This window comes from Rhinatrema bivittatum, chromosome 9 (assembly GCF_901001135.1).
Source record: "Rhinatrema bivittatum chromosome 9, aRhiBiv1.1, whole genome shotgun sequence".
Lineage (NCBI taxonomy): Eukaryota > Metazoa > Chordata > Amphibia > Gymnophiona > Rhinatrematidae > Rhinatrema > Rhinatrema bivittatum.
Window position 1 is genome coordinate 255983723 of NC_042623.1, and position 20690 is coordinate 256004412.

General features: G+C 39.7%; 1 protein-coding gene across 4 annotated transcripts in view; it reads right to left on the minus strand.

Moving 5' to 3' along the window:
- SERPINI1 (serpin family I member 1) overlaps positions 1–20690 on the minus strand; it is a 118746-nt gene that overhangs the window by 64730 nt on the left and 33326 nt on the right. Inside the window, exon 2 of one of the 4 annotated variants that reach the window (XM_029615006.1) lies at positions 2495–2612. The exons of the other annotated variants lie outside the window; for them this stretch is intronic. The gene's annotated coding sequence lies outside the window, so the exon portion shown is untranslated. The remainder of the gene's footprint in view (positions 1–2494; positions 2613–20690) is intronic. 4 annotated transcript variants of the gene reach the window in all.

Here is a 20690-nt window from a genome sequence, read left to right on the forward strand (position 1 = left end):
ACCTTATCAAAATAAAAACTGTAATCAAAACAAAACTTCCATTCCAAAATGGTCAATTGTAGGTAATAATCCAATAAAAAAGGTATCACCTACACTGGTGGTGGTAGGGGGTGGGAGCACACAGCCATCCATGCCAAATTGGGTTACATCATTCTTTCTACGGATATCAATATATACATATACCCACACACACAAAGGATCCTGGATTCCTTGCCTGGTGTAAAATTATCTTGCCAATCAATCAGCTCTTGAACCAGTTGCCAAGCCACCAGGCAGTCATACTGCTAATTAGTGGCTCAAAGCCCCAATTTTGTTTCTCATCAAATTGCTTAAAAAAAAAAAAGGAGCATGCGTACATATATGGACACAGAAGCAGACACCCCAAGCCCAGACACACTGCACTGAGGTAGAGGCATACCACACCCAGAAAAAATGCAGACACAGATCCAGAGAGAAAGACACCACAGAAATGGTAAGGGATGGAATTTAAAAAAAACAAAAAAATATATATATCGTGTATGTGCCAGTTAAAATTTTTATGGGCTGGGAAAAGTTTGCTTACCATAAACTGTGCTTTCCATAGAAAGCAGGTTAAATTAGTTATAATATGTGGTGATTTCATCCAGTGGCACAGAAGTGATTTCTCGCATAGCTTGTAGAGCTTCAGCTCTACCGAGCATGTGTGGGAATTCCCACTCAGGCATTGCCTAGTGATCCCCACCCCCCCCCTCAGTTGATTTTAAAGCTAATTTTAGCTAGGTAGTTGACTCTCCAGGGAGGTGTCTAGTTATCTAGTATGGCCAATTCATCCTACTATCTATAGAAAACACTTACTGATAAACTTGCTTTTTCTCCCATCAATAAACAGAGCTGCATTAGCCATAAAATGTGGGGAATCCCAAGTGATGGTTGCAACAGAGCATTTAGTGAATAATCAGTCCAGACCCCACCATGAAGAGTAGACTACTGGGTGAACAGGCTATGCAAAACTGCCTGCCCAAATTTAAAACAGTCTTTGAGAGATTGTCCAGACAGTAATGGGTCATCAATATGTGTACTGGTGACCACGAGTTGCAGCTTTGCAGATTTCTTCAAAAGGCATGGCTCACAGATGAGCCACTGATACAGCTATGGCTCTAACTTGAGGAGCCTTGATGGTGTCTAATCTGTAGGCCTGCTAGCCTACAGCAGTGCAGGATGCAGTCTGCTAGTGGCCAATGTATGTTTGGCTACTACTATGCCCAATCTACTGGGATCATAAGAGATGAATAATTGAGAAGGCTCCTTCTCTTGTAGTAAGCCAAGGTATGAAGGGCTCTCTTGTCTAAGTACATGAGGTTTTGGGAAGAACGTAAGTAGCATGATGGCTTGACTAATATGGAAAGCTGACACAACCTATGGTAGAAAGTTCAGCTGGGTGCAGAGCACTATCCTATTGTAAAATAATTACATATAAATAAGGAGGATAATAAAGACTGAAGTTTACTGACACTACTGAAACCAGGAAAATTACTTTCTATGTTAGATATTTGAATGAGACTGTCTCCAATGGTTCAAAGGGCAGTTTCATCAATTGTGCCCAGATCACATTTAGTTCCTGCAGACTAGCGTGTTTTATAACTCGTGGTTTAGTATGCCTCAAGCCTTTCATAAACTGATACTGATGGATTAATGGAGATAGCATGTTCAGACAGAGGGTAAGTCTAAGCTACGTACCTCTTACTGATTAGATGGCAAGGCCAGATTTTCAGAAACCAAGGGCAAATAATTTAGTAACTCTTTTGGTCACATGTGAACGGATCCAAATTGCGTTGACATCAAGTGGAAAACCTATTCCATTTGAAACCATAAGCTCTTCTAGATGGTTTTTTGGCACACTAAAAATATGTCCTCCATTGCTTTAGGTAAGGACAAGTCATATCACTGAGCAGTCAACATCAAAGGGAGGGAAGTTTCAGATGAAATAGATTTCCTTTTTGAATTAAAAAGTATGGATCTGATCCGGTGGTTCAATATACTGTTTAATAAAAGAACTAGTGTGTGTGTCTCCATACTCTGAGCCTGACTGGTGGTCCCTCTCGGGATCTTCCCCTGGGGGCGTGGTCATTTGCTACCAGCCCAAGGATCCACCCACAACTACCTCAAACACTAACAAATAGGAACGCCATTTCACCTCCTGATGCACCAACTTAACTAATGATGGACACATCAACGAAGGGGTGCCCATTTATCTACACTGAAAACACAGATGTTATGATCTCAGACAAAACACAAATGTCAAATCAACCTTCTAGAATTAGGAGTGATAAAAAATGCTGCTCACATATTTACACCTCAACTTCGTGGAATGTGTGCACTGATGCACACGGACAATCAGGTAGCGATGTTCTACATAAACAAAGAAAGAGGGTCAGGATCCAGAACCTTGTGCAGAGAGGAGGGGCAAATTCTGGATTGGGCGGAAGCTTACTTCCTCCACTTGCGAGCGACCTACCTACTGGGAGTTGCAAACACAGAAGCAGACAGACTCAGCTGAATATTCTATCCCCTGAGTGGGCCCTGCACCAAACGGTGGCGGATGATCTCGCCACATGGGCATGTCATGTATGGACCTGTTGGTGACAGAATACAACAACAGGAAGTTACGTAGGCTCTGTTCAGTCTACCCAAGTCCTAGGAGACGTTTCTCATCCCCTGAGTGGGAAACCTTTTTTACGTGAACACCCCAATACCACTAATATCTCGAACAGTACAGGTGCATTGCGGACAAAGCTATCTTATACTTATCACTCCAGCTTGGTTGCGACAACCATGGTTGTCTTAACTCGTTCAACTGTCCATTCTTCCATCAATCCCCTTAGGGAACAGCACAGACCTACTTACACAAAAGGAAGGTACTTTGTTACATCCAATGCAGATCTCCCTGTTACACTATTTGCATTTGCTATTCGCAGCCGGACTTGCAACTTCCTCTATCAGAGTTCATTTAAGTGCAATAGCGGTGATTCATGCACTGGAGGATGGGCTCTCCATTTTTACCTATCTGTTGGTCTCTAGATTCATGAAGGGACTCATTCATGTTCAACCTCCAATCTCTAAGCCTCCGATTCCTTTGAACTTGAATGTTGTCCTAGAAAAGCTCATGCTCTCTCCAATCGAGTCCATGGAGTTAGTCGCTATGAAATACTTAACTTGGAAGCATTGGTTCACTATTCCCCACACTTACAGTTTTACCATGACAAAATTACTTTGTGAATGCATCCATCCTTCTTACCAAAGGTTATATCAGTTTTCCATCTGAATCAAAATGATTATACTGCCTACATTCTTTCCAAAGCCTTTTAACACCGAAAGTGAAAGATTGCCACATACCTTGGACTGTAAGAGAGCCTCAGCTTATTACAAAAAGAAGCCTCAGATAACCAGACTTCTCAACTGTTCATGTCATTTAACCCAAATGCACCAGGGGTTCTGGTGGCAAAAAGAACTATAGCAAATTGGAATATTAAATGCATTCAGTTCTGCTATTCGTCCTTTTCCTCAAAGCTAACTGGGTCAGAAAAAGAAATCTAGTTAGAGCCACGGCAGCTTCCGTTGCACATCTTTACAATGTAACCTTGTTGGACATCTATCTACTCTTTTACATCTCACTACTGCCTCGACCAGCTGTCAGCATCAGACACCTCGCTGGGTTCATCAGTGTTGCATCATACCATGGGAAGTCAAGGTTGTCCATGAACTGGGTGGGTTGCACACAGTACCATTACGAACCGATATCCTTTCAGAAACATTTCTCAATCAGGTGACTGTGTATGTACTTATAGCAACCCCAAGCTGGAGACTCCCAGAAAGCATGGCTAAAGCAAGTTTGCTACCATAAAACGGAGGTCCGTAGATAGCAGGATGCATTAGCCATGTGGTGCCACCCTCCTCCATGGATTGCCTCTTTTTTTTGCATTGCTGCACTGTAGTAGCTTTTGTATCAACTGAAGGGAAGATGTGATAAAGCGGGAAACCAATGTGCATGTGTGCAGAAAAACAGCTCTGCATTCTAAGAGAAAGCTCTGCCCCATGCTGCCCAGATGACATCACCAAGAAAGCATGGCTAATTCATCCTATCTATGGAAAATACTGCTTAAGGTAAGCTAACTTGCTTTATCCGTTGAAACAGAAAGGAAGTAAACCATTGAACATCCCTGTCATCCTAAAATATACAATTTTTTTTTTTTAAATGGGATATTATAAATACAATTAATATATTCATACATAGAAAAAGAAAACATGAAAGTGGAGCCTTTTGCCTTATTTCAATATAAGCCAATCAAAATAGCAGCATTTATACAGTTTTTCTTTCTTTTTTAAAAATGGATACACCTGCTATACCTTAGCAGTTATAATTTGGATCTGAAGATAGAAAAGACATTGCTACAAAATAGGAAATAGTAAGAAAACTGTTAGATTTTTCTAAATCGATTCAGTGAAATTGTTTCTATTAAATATAGTTATATTCAAACTCATGTAATTAAATTGTAAGCTAATATGGCATTTTAAGTGCATGAATTAAGAAGCGGCATGCAGAAAACTAAGATACCCAAATTACATTCCTGCTCTATGAAGCATTTACATGTTTGAGAGCAGGAAGTACTGACCTCAAGAAAAACAAAAAACAAAACAGAGGAAAAGAACAGAACAAGATTATGTACTGATGGGATAAACCAAATCCTCTGCATGCCTAGACCTGTTCATTAATTTATTTTGGAACTCTTTTGTCCATAACAATGCAAGGGCAGAGAAGAGTTGAGAATTGACATTGTAGCTAGAAATCAAGTTAAGACAAGATTTATTTTTTTTTTTAGCATCTAGACGTAGTACATCTAGAAATAAATGAAAAGAGCCATCAAGTTACATTTCCTCCCTGAAAAAGCGGGTTCTGGTTTTACTTCTTCTCTTCTTTATTTCTATAATAATGTGTGTACAAGTAACAGATCAGATTCATGACTTGGCAGCTAGTGTGATAAGTTGCAGGAAATCTTTTCTGCAAGGACTTCAATATCCTATTTCATGGAACCATATTGCTACCACCCATCATAAATCCAAGGAGCATAACATTTTCTAGCAAGAAGGTGCAAAATGGATAGCACTGGAAAATTAAAAATAACTCATCAAGGGAACAAATAAGAAGTACAGGAAGTCACCGTAAAAGCTTTCACCTATCACTATCTCCATGACAATTCTATCTTCAGCTCCTTTGCTGAGAAAGCCAACAATCCTGCTACTGGTAATTGAAATGATATTTTTAATGATGTAGATACATGAGTATTAGAAAGGTGTGGGATAGAATTTAATTTGTAGTTTCCAGTTGCCATCAAGTTGTAATTACTTCCATCTATTACAAGCTTAGATAATGTCGAATTGAAAGGATCAGTATCCTTTGCTACTTAAAAAAAAACACACACATAACTTGGATGATCGTCACTAAAGGCTTTTACATAACTTTTTCTGAACTGAAAAATTATGAAGAATAGAATTAAATCAGAGGAGAGTAAAAAAAAATGGTGTGTTTAGTGTTAATATCCTTTTGATTGGGGGGGGGGGGGGGGGTGAATCACCTTCCCTGCCCCAGAGAGCACTGGATTCATTCAACCAGGGTGGGGGAATAAAGTCTCTGGGTCCCATGGATTGGGGGCAGGCTCTTCTGTAAGGCTAACTAGGCAGAAGTTACCTCACACAAAAACATATTCCAGAGTAACTGGTTGCACGGTAACTTCTGGGATTTGAACTGCTGGCTCTGGAGGTAGTGGACTAGAGCTCTGCAGAGAGAGCCATTCTACCTATGAGGAATTGGGGAAATTGTAGTGTTACCTTCCCAAGTACCGTGGGCTGGGCTATGTCCAGCCAGGCTCCCATTCACTATATGTAAACCCACTCCAGTCACCCGGCTATTCTTAAGTGCTAGCCAACAGAGTTCTCTACTGGCACGTCATCTCCTCAATGTTTTATGGCCGGGTCTGAAGTATAGTGAAGTGGATTGGGTCTTCCCATCAGATTACCCAGTAAGGAAGACAGCATCTTTTAATTACCTTTGATTGTTTTCCCCTGCAAATTCTAAGTCAGGAAGCACAGGTTTAGTTTTACCTTTTGTCTTCTGGCATTAAAGGTACAGCTGCTGTGTAATCCTCTAGAGCCAGACACTGGTGCTCCAAACAAAAGGAAAAGCTTACTTGGAAAAATAACCAGATCAGCAAAAAATTCAAAGTCCATAGCAGAAACAGGTAGAATTGGTTATGTTCAGTTAACCCCTAAGTTTGATGTAAACCGGCCTGATATGAAGCTTGTCATGAAGTTCGGTATAGAAAAATGTTAAATAAATAAATAAATACAAACAAACAATTCACAGTCCAGTCTTCTTCACTTAGTCGCCAAACTTCAGATCCTGCACATTTTAAGTCTCTCCCAAAATTAGCTCTCCATTCCATACTTTCCAGGCTTCTGAGATTGCAGTAACAAGCTACAGAAGTTCCTGAAATGTTCCCAGGAAACCCACACTGGCAGAAATGACCCAAGACAACAACTTTCCCTCCCCTCAGATAGTTGAAGTTTCCCAGTCCCTGCATTGGAGCTCCAAGACAGGAACACAGACTCCTGCTGGACCCCAATATATCCCAAACATCCCTCCACTCCCCTCACAGTGCCTGTGAAGCACAAGTTCCAAATCTTCAAGAGACTCCAGCAAAACTCCCAGGTCTCTTCAATTTATCTCCTCTCATGCCTTGTAGGAGAAAGTTTTATACTTCCAATTTATTCCAACTCCCTTCAGAGAAAGAACCATCCTCTCACTTATATTTTACATATACCCCTTGAATTCTCCCTGAACCTCCTAACCTAGGTTTCCCACTATATTTATTTAGATTCCGCTTTTTCGCATTTTTTTCAGAGCTTCAAAGTGGATTACATTCAGGTACTGTAGGTATTTCCCTATCCCCAGAGGGCTTACAATCTAAGGCCTGTATTTATCAAAATGCGATAAGTATCGTATGCGATAGCAAAAGGGGCGTGGTTTATGCTAATAGACAGTTTATCGCAATGTGCGCTAATTACCTATGTGAAGAGCTAAGTTAGCGCAAATTGCGATAAGTGCCAGAGAGGATAGAGAGAGAAGAGAGAGATACTAACTATAATGTCCTCTCCCTAGATAGGGATACAAATACCTATGGGAGGCCCACCTAGTAACTCAAGGTGAGGTTTAGGTATTAGTGTAGGGGTTAGGGGCCACTTTGACATTCAACGTGAGATGTACGAACAGAACAGTGCTCTTGTGTGAAGATTTGATGACCTTCGGAGTGAGGAAACTCATTCCAAGATGAGATTTGTGCAAGGTTCTCTCAACCTAGCTTGATGGACACTCTACCTGGGTAACATCAAGCTAGGTGGAGAGAACATTGCACAAATCTCATCTTTGGGCGAGTTTCCACTCTCCGAAGGTCATCAAATCTTCACAAGAGACCACTGTTCTGTTCGTATGTCTCATGTTGAATGTCAAAGTGGCCTCTAACCCCTACACTAATACCTAAACCTCACCTTGAGTTACTAGTGGACCTCCCATAGGGATACAAATACCTATCTAGGGAGAGGACCTTATGGCTAGTCAGTCAGTCTCTCTCTCAGCTTCAAACCTACTAAAACAGGCCTTTCAGGAGACATCGCAAAATGCACTAACACCTTACCACCCCATAACACAAGCTATCACACAGCTTAATGCTACTGAAAAAGGTATAGTTAAAATTGGCAAACCCAGCCCACTCCCGCCCCTAACTCCTCCTCTTTTTCAAATTTGCATCGTACCATACGATATGGTGCTATTGCATGCGTTAAAGTTGTTTTCGCATGCGATAAGCCCTTAACGCATGCAAAAACGCCTTATCGCATTTTGATAACTGAACCCCTAAGTTTGTTCCTGAGGCAATGGAGGGTAAAGTGACTTGCCCAAGGTCTCAAACCCTAGTTTCCTGGTTCATAGCCCACTGCTCTAACCACTAGGCTACTCCTCCACTCCCAAAAGTTAGAACACCTTACTGAACCCTCCAAGCTGGAATATTCCACATTCTAACCTTAGGCCCAATCTATCACACTGCTGGGTCACCACTAGTGGCCACACTAATATATAACAGATGGAGAGTAAAATATGTATAATTTCACCATGTTCCAACCTAGAGAGCATAACCAAAAACATGGTTCAATCAATCCAATAACTACCCTTCACTTCTTCAAGAGTAGAAGCAAGGGGAGAGGTGATAAGAATATAAAGGGCAGAGAATGGAAGCATGACCATGAATGATACTGCAGACCATAGATAACAGGCTGGTACCAACAGCTTCAACTTCCCAGAAAACTAGGTTGGTGCTGACAGCTTGCTGATGGGCAGGTACTGTACAGTAAATCTACAGGGTCCAAGGAGACCAGATGGTTGAGCAACAGCCTAAATTTTGTTAGATGATTAGATTACAAAGCTTGGTGGCAAGACATGGGAGTTGGAGGCTGGGGGATTAAAAATGGAATCTTGTATGATTAAAAATACCCCAAATGATAAAGAACCAATGAGTAAATAAAAAAAAAAAAAGTTAGCTTGGATAAGAAGCAATGATTTACAAAAAGTGGCGACTACAACTATATCCTTGTTTTTTTTATACCTTAAATTTGTGTTAGTGGAAGGATGAAGGAAATGCCTTTTCTGCTTTATAAAGAATTTCTCAGATGAGCACACCAAAGATTTCTCCATTCAATCCTCAAAATCTAATTTGCTGTCTTCCAATCTTTTGGCAAATAAATACAAATGTGGTCTATTTCCACACACTAAATTAAAACAAAAATTGATTGCTTCATGGCCATCTTGCCTCTCAATCTACAGCAAGAAGAGGCACGAATAATCATTGTTACCATTTTGGCTTTAATGCTCTAGCATGGTGGCAGAAGAAGATGTTCAAGTTAATTATCTAAAGTTCCATGAAGGAAGGGTGCTTTGGAAGAATTGGAAGGCAAGTAGAAAGCAAACAAGCTTTGTCTCAAGCTCAAAATTAATAGCAACAAACTTCATTTTATATTGTTAAGCAGAAACTCAATTACTTGACAGCATTAAGAAAAAAAAAATATATATACATACATATATACACACACACACACACACACACACACACGAGACTCCATCTCTATAAAATTTGTCACATTTGTTAGTTGGTCACTGTCTGTAATGCTCCAAAAACCATATGCACTAAGTTTTCAGGACATTAATGATAGATTGTGTTTCCTTAGGGTGTACTTCCAATATCCCACCAAAAATCATGCCTGAACCTTAACTGAAGAAGAAATACAATGGCTATTTTGCCATTCTTTGCATAGCATGAAAATTTAGTATGCATTTCATGCAGGTAAAAAAAACTTTTTTTTTTTTTTTTTAACAGGTGAATAACCGCATTCTGATCATTGCCCTACATAGGGATGTGAAAGCCTCTGGGAGAAGTAAACATATTCATCTATCCACTGCTAAGGAAAGCAGCACTCCCAGGGACAAGGGAGGATGAGTACATGCACATGCAAGGCTTCTCCCCCCCACCACCTTTGTCAGGCCCTTATACTATTTAAATAAAGTCAACATTCTGGAATGTACAAAAATTAAATTTCATCTCCCCCTCCACCACTCTACACAGATGCAATTATGCACAAGAATTCAATTAACAGGATTGCTATGTGCCAGTGAGCAAGAACTATCATGGTAAAGTAAGCACCAAGAACATCCTTCCTCTTCATTTGCATCTGTAGGTGGAAACAGATCAGCAGAAAGCAAATGAGAAAACCAGCTGAATATCTGATGGTTGGAAAATGGTATGTGAGGGATAGAAAGTAAACAAAAGATTTTATGAAGGATCAATAAAAAATCCTCTTCAATCAATCTACTTGCCTCGTTGAAATGCCAGCAGAAAGATCCCATGGATAATTTTAATGATCTTTATCTTAATGTAATCCTGTTCCATGTAATTTTCTCTTAATTTATTGTAAACCGATATGATGTACCCACGAATGTCGGTATAAAAAAGTTAAATAAATAAATTAAATAAATAAATAAACAGTTCTAATGGTGAAACCTCCATATATGTATTCCCAGCCATCTTGCTTTCCCACCCTGATTTAGCAATATGTAAGTTTGTGGCAGCAAAAAGGTTAATCTTGTTGTTCCATTCATAGCCCTGAGTCATAAAATAGACTGCAATTACTTTGAGAAATGTTATGTAATAAGTGATTTTATTATCTACCCTAGGGTAAAGACTAACAGTGAACAACAGGAACAAATTTATTACTACGTTCACAATTATATGCATTGAGGGCGAGGGACCTCTTTCATAAGGCAACTACCTCCCAGGTGGCATATTCAGTTACACACCTATACTTATACGCTGAAAGGTACATTTTTAAACCCACAGCAGGCGTCCATGCATCTGCGGTTCGTGGCATGCGAACATGAACACCCTGATTTTATAACATACATGCGTCAACATGTGCATGTTATAAAATCCGCGCGCACGGGTGCCGTCTCGCACATGTAAGGGGGGAGGGGGAAGGGATTTTGCAAGATGCATGCGGCGACAGACTAGGCCTTTCTTAAACCCCCCTAGCTAACCTGCCTTCCTTTTCCCCCTGTCCTCTCCGATCCCTAAAACCCCTTCACCTAACCTTTTTGTTTCAAGACTTACCCCACTCTGCCATACAGCAGCAGGTGGCGCATGCTGCCCGATCCCGGCACGTGCTGTCCCGGCCCCGCCCTTACCCCGCCCACACCTCACCCCTTTTGTTTAGCTGCTTCTTCTTCGGCGCATACGGGAGACACGCGCGTGCCCAGGGGCTTTAAAAATCCCCATGGTGTGCGTGGGGCTGGGCTGCGCACGTCTCTCCCGGCTTTTACGTGCGCCGGGCCTTTTAAAATTAGCCCGTTACCGCTTAAAGCTTCTGTTTAATTTATTTATTTTTATACACAGACATTCATGTGGTACATCACATCAGTTGACAAAAAGTAAAAATTTAGGATACAAAAATATCACACTATAAAATACAATAAAAAACTTCAACAAATAAATATGCAATTAAAATATCATAAAATACCATTAAGCACTTAAAAATAACAAATTATGTTATAACTAGGATGCGTGAGAAATTCGGTACGTATGTAAGTGTTATGTGACTGCTTGTTGGAAAAGCCAGGTTTTAATACCCTTCTTAAATGTTTTGATATTCGGTTCCATTCTTAAATCTTGGAGAAGAGTTCCATAGCTGAGGTCCTGTGGATCGATATGGCCCTTTGTCTTACAGAGTTTAAATGAGATTTGGGGGAGGGGATGGGTAGTGTTGCATTACTTGCGGAACGAGTGGTTCTCTGCGGGGTGTGAAAGTGCAATGCAGCAGTGAGCCATTCCATTTTATCGTTGTATAATGTTTTGTGGATTAATGAAAGCGTTTTGAACAGAGCGCGATATGGGATTGGAAGCCGGTGTAAATCTTTCAGAATTGGAGTTATATATTCGGATCGTTTGGAATTTGTTAAAATTCTGGTGGCTGAATTCTGCAACTATTGAAGGGGTCTAGTGATGGAGGCAGGAAGTCCTAGTAGAAGGGCATCGCAATAATCTATTTTTGAGAAAAGGAGTGCCTGGAGGACTGTTCTAACATCATGTCTGTGGAGAAGTGGTTTTAATTTTTTCAAACATGTAGCTTAAAGTAGCCATCTTTTATTAGTCTATTTATCCGGTTTTTACAACTTAATTCACTGTCGAGAATGACCCCGAGGTCTTTAACTTCATAGGAGATCGGATTTACGCGCGCCTATTTTGCATAGGCCGCCGGCGCGTGCACAGCCCCGGGACGCGCGTAAGTCCCAGGGCTTCATAAAACGGGCGGGGAGGGGGCGTGCTGGCGGCCCGGTCGAGCCAGCCGGACCAGCCCCCGGGTCGGGTGATGGCTCGCCAGCAGCCCGCTGGCGCGTGCAGATTTACGCCTGCTTTTGGCAGGCGTAAATCTGCCAACAAAGGTAAGGGGAAGGTTTAGATAGGGCCGGGGGGGGGGGGGGGGTGGTGGAAAGAAAGTTCCCTCCGAGGCCGCACCGATTTCGGAGCGGCCTCGGAGGGAACAGGCAGCACGCGCCGGGCTCAGCGCACGCAGGTTGCACAAATGTGCACCCCCTTGCGCGCACCGACACCGGATTTTATAGCTACGCGCGTATCATAAAATCCAGCGAACAAAAGTACGCACTCGCGCAAATTTATAAAATCTACCCGTTGGGATACAGTCCTATGCTAGAACTAAAGTGAAAGATTATATACAAGCTTCCATGAATAAGATTTTCTGGTCTCAATATATAGAAGTTGCAATTTTACAAACTAATTTGTGAGAAGGTGAGGGTTTATGCAAATGTTTATTTTCAGTAATATTTTCTATTTTGTTTGTATTTCATTTTTTCCAATGATGGGCTAGATCCTTATGGGAAAATATTATTAGGTATTGGTTATATCTATATAAAAGCTAGAAACCCAATCCAGAATATTTGGTTGCTGTAGATTGAATGTTGCAGGAGATTGTGTACACAGGCAAAGCAAATACATAGGTGATTTTTTAAAGAAAAAAAATTTCTAAACAACATTTTGATAAAAAGTTTGACTCTTATCCAAGGTATAATTTTATTGAACAAAAAAGAAAGCCTCATATCATATGTACCCTGAAAGCCAAAATGAAAAATATGATTGGAGAAATGAAAGTTCATTTCCCCTGACACTGGAAATCACAGGTACTTTGAATCTTTTATGCAAGTTCAAAAGACTTCCTCCCTATTTACAGAAAAAAAAAAAAGTGTTAACATAAAATAAGAACATAAGAAATTGCCATACTGGGTCCATCAAGCCCAGCATCCTGTTTCCAACAGTGACCAATCCAGGCTATGAGTACCTGGCAAGTACCCAAACACTAAGTAGATCCCATCCTACTGATGCAATTAATAGCAGTGGTTATTCTCTAAGACAACTTGATTAATAGCAATTAATGGACTTCTCCCTCAAGAACTTATCCAAACCTTTTTTAAACTCAGCTACACTAACTGCCCTAACCACATCCTCTGGCAATACATTCCACAGCTTAATTGTATGCTGGGTGAAAAATAATTTTCTCTGATTAGTTTTAAATGTGCTACTTGCTAACTTCATGGAGTGCCCCCTAGTCCTTCTATTATCTGAAAGAATAAATAACAGATTCACATCTACCCATTCTAGACCTCTCATGATTTTAAAGACCTCTATCATATTGCCCCTCAGCCGTCTCTTCTCCAAGCTGAACAGCCCTAACTGCTTTAGCCTTTCCTCACAGGGGAGCTGTTCCATCCCCTTTATGATAATGTGGTGCAGTAATCTAAATTTGTTAGAATTAGAGCTTGAACAATTGTCTGGAAGTCAGATAATGTTAAAAGAGGTTTGAGTTTAAGCATGTGTAGTTTAAAAAAGCATTTTTTGACAGTCTCAGATATTTGCGTGGAGAGAGATAACTTTGAGTCGATGAATATTCCTACATTCTTTGCATAAGGTTTTATGGGGTATTTGCTGTTTGTCAAATAGGAAAAGTTGTGGGGGTTTATGAATAGAATCAGGCACTGTTGAAAGATAAACTAACTCAGTTTTGGCTGCATTTAATTTTAATCTGTTGTGGGACAACCAAGTTTTTATAGCTGTTAGATATATTTGCATCAAGGACAATGTATTAGACCAGGAGTTAGAAAAAGGTATAATGAACTGAATGTCATCAGCATATATTTTGAAATTTATGTTAAGACCGTCAAGAAGGTGGCATAATGGTAAAAGATATATATTGAAGAAGAGCAGAAAGTGATGATCCTTGTGGAACTCCTGTTTCAGTTGTGTACCATTCTGATTTGTATTTGCCTAGGGTGATTCTTTGTGGTCTATTAGATAAAAATGTAGTAAACCATTGGAGAGCTGTCTTAGTAATACCAATTTGTTGGAGATTGGATAGTACAATAGTGTGATTCAAAATAGTGAAAACTATTCTAAAGATCAAAATCAGAGCATATAGAAAGACATGATTTAATGGAACGCAGTCAACATGGAGTGGCTCAGGGCTCTGTACTTGGACCAGTGCTTTTCAATATATTTATAAATGATCTGGAAAGGAATATGAGTGAGGTTATCAAATTTGCAGATGATAAAAATTATTCAGAGTAATTAAATCACAAGCGGATTGTGATACATTGAAGGAGAACCTTGCGAGAATAAGATTGGGCATCCAAATGGACGCAAAATTTAATGTGGACAAGTGCAAGGTATTGCATATAGGGAAAAATAACCCTTGCTGTTAGTTACATGATGCTAAGTTCCATATTAGGAGCTAACACCCAGGAAAAAGATCTAGGCATCATAGTGGATAATACTTTGAAATCGTTGGCTCAGTGTTCTGAAGCAGTCAAAAAAGCAAACAAACAATGTTAGGAATTATTAACAAAAAACAGAAAATGTCATAATGCCTCTTTATCTTAGAAGAATTCCAAAATGAAATTGCAGACCTGCTGTTAAGCTGACTTAGAAAATAATTATTGCAATTACCAGCATAAGTAGCATGGGATAGACTTAGTTTTTGGGTACTTGCCAGGTTCTTATGGCCTGGATTGGCCTCGGAAACAGAATGCTGGGCTTGATGGTCTGACCCAGCATGGCATGTTCTTATGTTATGGTGAGACCGCACCTTGAATACTGTGTATAATTCTGGTCGCCGCATCTCAAAAAAGATATAGTTGCGATGGAGAAGGTACAGAGAAGGGTGACCAAAATGATAAAGGGGATGGAACAGCTCCCCTATGAGGAAAGGCTGAAGAGGTTAGGGTTGTTCAGCTTGGAGAAGAGACGGCTGAGGGGGGATATGATAGAGGTCTTTACTTGTTCAAGACTGCTCATCATTTTAGATATGAATCGGATATTTACACTTTCGGGTAATAGAAGGACTAGGGGGCACTCTATGAAGTTAGCAAGACTATTTGGAGAAATTTCTTTCACTCAACATACAATTAAGCTCTGGAATTTGTTGCTAGAGGATGTGGTTAGTGCAGTTAGTGTAGCTGGGTTTAAAAAAGGTATGGATAAGTTCTTGGAGGAGAAGTCCATTAACTGCTATTAATCAAGTTGACTTAGGGAATGGCCTCTGCTATTACTGGCATCAGTAGCATGGAATCTTCTTAGTGTTTGGGTATTTGCCGTTCTTGTGGCCTGGTTTGGCCTTGGAAACAGGATGCTGGGCTTGATGGACCCTTGGTCTGACCCAGCATGGCAATTTTTTATGTTCTTATGATTTTAAATGACAGGTTACAAATTTTAACTAATAGATCTGAAATTTCACTTTTTAGTTCCTTCAAATCACTGGGGTGTATACCATCTAGTCCAGGTGATTTGCTACTCTTTAGTTTTTCCAATCTGGCCTACTACTTTTTCCAGGTTCAGTGATTTGTTTCAGCTCATCTGACTCATCATTCTAGAAAACCATCTCTGGAACTGGTATCTTCCCAACATCCTCATTAGTAAACACTGAAGTAAAGAATTAATTTAGTCTTTGTGCAATGGCCTTATCTTCCCTAAGAGCGCCTTTAACAACTCAGTCATCTAATGGTCCAACTGACTCCCTCATAGGTTTCCTGTTTCAGATGTATTTTAAAACGTTTTTATTATGAGTTTTTGCCTCTACAGCTAACTTCGTTTCAAATTCTCTTAGTCCAGTCATGTGAAGACAGACTATTATAATGCATTTTATGAAAGGTTGGCCAGGTATTTCCTTGAAAAGGTTATAATCTACAGAATATGGCGACCAGAGTGACTTTTGGCTCCTCTAAAAATGATGTGACCTCTTTGCTGGAGTAGATACATGAGCTTCCAGTGGGATGTAAAGTGAAATTAAGATTCCACATATCACTATTAAAGCATTACATACTGACCTGCTGTAATATCTAGCAAACCTGCTGATTAGATATGGAACTGGAAAAACACTTCATTCCCCTCAATGCTTTCTCAGTCTATCCTTTCCAGTCAAGATCAGGCTTAAGACAATGCAACACACTATCTTTATGTATCAGGCACTGTAGTTATGAAATGGACATGCCATTAGATGCAAGACTATTTTAATTTAGGAATAACGTTAAGACAGTCTATTAGCCAGATGTTCAAAATCTGGTCAGGTGGGTTTTTTTTTGTTTTGGGTCTAATTTTAGTATAATTGTGTTTTTAGCATTTTATGGGAGAAGACTGTATATGTTATGCATAACTGTGTAGTTTTAAGATAGAGGGTTATTGACTTGGAGTAGATTTTTTTTTTAATTCTTTATTCAATTTTTCAAATTTTTACAAAACGGAAAAGTATGACAGAGCATATTGACTCACATCACATCGAATTAAGGCAATTACAACAAAAGGAAAAACAAAAAGTTACAAATTTTTTATACCACTAATACTTCACAATCTGCAAACGTTTCTGTTAGTAAAGTCATAAGGTAATATGGAGATCCAAGACTTTATTAGGACATTAACTTTTTTTTTTTTTTTTAATTCTTTAGAAAGAAATAGGAAGGCAAATGATTCTTATCCTTCTTATAGCACCTGTCAGTTAGGTAATACTAGCCTCTTCCATATGACTATCCAACAATTGCCTTAATTGAACTAGTTCAAAGAAAATATATTTATTATTTTCTAATTTTAATATACATTTACATGGATATCTAATATTAAATTGACCACCCATTTTCCTTGCTCATACCAATGAAAAGTTTCCTCCTAATCTGTGTCTCTCTTGTTATATCTGGATATATCCAGACTTTTTGACCAAAATAATTTGTTCCTATTTCGTAGAAATAATCTTAGTATCATATCTCTATCTGTAGGAAATATGAAAGACACTAATAATGTTCTACGAAACTCTATTTGACCTTCCAATGAAGTTTCCAAGAAGGTAGTGAGGTCAATTCCCACATCCTGAGCTTGCGCTGGTGGAGATAATTCACTCATTTCTTGGTGTAGCAGCAAAAAATATTTTGAAGACTGGGGGTATCGCTTCTATAGGCACTGAAAGAATTTCAACTAGGTATTTTTTAAATTTATCCCTAATTGGGACCAGCTTAACAGAAGGAAAATTTAGAACCCTAAGGTTCAAGTACCTCGACTTGCTCTCCAAATTTTCTATTCTTTTTGCTGCAATATCTTCCTCGAATCAATTTTGTTTGTACTTCCTTAATGGATGTTATTTGCTGAGTCATATCTTTCATCTTATTCTCTTGAACTTTTATTAATGGCTCCATTATCTGAATCTACTTCTGTGAATTGTTCACCACAGTAACTAAAGAGGAAATAGATTTTTCTAACGCTACAAGAGCATTCCATATAGAGTCAAGAGTAATCTGGCACTTACTGATTAAAGCATCTTGCTTTAATCCAAATTCCTTTTGGACTATGCTTCTTTAATTATTTTTTTGGCATTTAACTTCCTTCCAGCTTTTAAGCTTCCCAAGTTTTTACTCCTTGTTAAATGTAACTATCTTATTCTCTTCTCTTGTTAATTACTTTTATTTATTGCTTCTGTTATACCCTTGTTTTATGTAAACCGATCCGATATGGTTTATTTACTATGAAGGTCGGTATAAAAAAGTGTTAAATAAATAAATAAATCTGGATAATTTTGGTATGGTAAGGCTCTGTCTTACCCCGCTTTGCCAGCAGACCTCTATCCGTGAGGATTCGTCTGCCATGTCCTCTCTCCTCTCCTGCTTGTTGAATGCTCCGCTCAAGCCTGGCACGGTCTTTCCTGCCACTCCAGCAGTTACAGCCTCCGTGCTGCCTGCTGAGGCCCCCCCGGGTGCAGGTAAAATGTCTGCTATCATACCTCCAATCCCAGCATCGATCCCCCTTCGGCTAACAACTGCCGCGGCTCTTGATTCTGGTCCGGAAGTTTGCTTTGGTACGGAGGGGAGGGAGTCTCAGATGCTCCCGAGTTTAACGAAGCTTCTTGTCCATGAGGGCCTGGCCCTGTCCCATAGCCAGCTCTTCCGTGGACAGTCCCGGTGTAGAAACATTTGTCGGCATGAAGAACCCCTTGATTGTAGGTTGGGAAGGGGTAGGTACGGTAGGTGTAGAGGTGTCCAACTGCACCCTACCCTTCCTCGTCGTGAGAGGCATGATTTTCGAGGAAGAGTCATCAGACCTAGGAGCTCATCAAATGCTGACCTCTCTTCTCGGCGCCATCTTGGATCTCTGAGTAGATGTATTATTTTCCATTAATGGTTTTCTGTGTATGTTTAATATTTATAGCTGCTGGTTTACATCTTTTGTGACTCATTTTGATTTTATGAAAGGCAAGTGTTATTCATTTCCTTGAAAAACTGAATTTGATCTCAGAGTCTTGCGTGTTCTAGGCTATAAAGCTAATTCATTTAGACTTTCCTCATAGTTGCAGTACCACAGTTCTGGTAGGATTTATCACCTCTGGTAAAAGGCCTTTCAAAAAAAAGACAGGGAAAACATAGCCAGCCGCCACTCCCTCTGTACCAGGAACAACTCTTTTTTTCAAAGATGGCATCCATCTTAGATTAACGGAGTAAGAGTATATACGCTTTTGTGCACAGAATGTATTTTTGCCCACCAACAAGCTGGACAGCGTTCAGAAGCATGGCTTGTGTGTGTACATATGTGTGCACCTACAGGAAATGCATAGAAAATAAAACATTTTAATTGCATCCTTTAAGATTCCTAAGTAACAATTTTGGGTAAAATAATAAACTACACCTTAAGAAAAGATATATATTCTTGAATTACTCAAAAAAAATAATACAAATATGCTTAGAGCATGGCTGTCGGTGGCCAACGATAGAGATGCTAGCCATATGGACCAGGACTATAAAAAAAAATAAAAAATATATAATCTGTTTTCCTTCTCCATTAATTTTGTGTCTTGCTTCACAATGGCTTTTGTCTCTCTAGAACACACATCCAAATATTCAAGGTAACTGGTATCATTGAATCATTAATCACACTGTGGAACCACATGTACAAATTCTCATTAATGCATATCACTGTTTGTAGGAACTCTGAGCTACATGAGTTTGTTAAACCTACAGACTCATTTAAGTAGTGTACAGGTCCAAATTGCTTTAATTAATCACGAGGTCAATTTTTGAAAATTTTTTTGTGAATTTTTCAGTTTTTCTTAAAATATTTTATATTATTTTATAGACCCAAAACATTGTAGGCTGTTTCACACATCTACTTCCATCAAATCAACCCACTCAAAATGTGGGCACCTTTTTTTACACTTAAACGTCATTGAAGGCAAAGAGAAAGGATTTTTGATGTCAAGAGAAGCACGGGCCCTGAGAGTCCCGCATCCTAGACATCCTGTCCTGTACATCTTGCCTAAAATTCATAAAAACTTGGAAGCCCCCCCAGGGCGTCCTATAGCGTCTGGTAGAGGCGCTATTTTAGAGCCCCTTTCAAATTTCTTGGATTTTTTCCTAAAACCGTTCGTAAAAGAAGCGGCTTCTTTTCTTCAAGACACCTCTCACATGTTAAGGCTGTTGGCAGAAGTACTAGCATTACCAGCGGACTGCTGGCTTGTCACCTTAGACATCACATCATTGTACACAAATGTGCCCCAAGATGAAGCGTACAATCTGATTGAAGGCATTCTACACTCCCGTCCTCGTCCACATAAGGTTCCCACCAGTTTCCTGTTAAAATTGTTGAATCTAGTGCTCTTTAAAAAATTGTTTAAGTTTGATGAGACTTTCTACTTACAAATTCAAGGAGTAGCGATGGGGGCTACTGTTGCCCCCGATATTGCTAATCTTTATGTTACCAACTTTGAGATCCAATATCTTTATACATCCAGCTGGTATCCTAAAATGGTAATATGGAGACGATACATAGACGATGTCCTGTGTATTTGGCAGGCATCAGAAGTAGAATTACTTGAGTTTTTACAATGGCTAAACCAATGTAATCCTCATCTTCAATTTGTTGCCCATCATCATCGGCACACTGTATCTTTCCTAGATACACTCATCCAACGGGATGGACAGAAACTGCACACCACATTGTTTCGTAAGGAAACAGATTGCAATCATCTTCTGCAATATTCGAGCTACCATCCCAAAAAATTGAAGGATGGACTTCCTATTTCACAGTTTTTACGTTTGCGCAGGATTTGTTCTGATAAAATGGAATTCATTGCACAGGCTGGTGAATTAACAGAACATTTTGCACAAAAAGGTTATCCTAAGGAGATAATCAAGAAAGCATTCAAACGGGCTCTATTTGCAAACCGCGAGTTGTTACTCCAATATCAGCAAAAACCTTACAATCAGGAGTTAACTTGCGTTCTACGCCATTCCTCCCGTAGCCAAGAAGTGGTGAAAATTATTCAATCCCATTGGAAAACACTCGCTCTCCATCACATTTTTGAGTCTACTCCTAGATTTGCATTTTCCAGAGCATCGAATATTCGGGATCTGGTGGTGCACTCTACATTTCAATCTGACGATCCTCCCCAGAGACAGGGGGACACCAAGTGTGTGGACATTGCGACATGTGTGGGTTGGCAATGACGGGTACAAAATGGAACCGTCC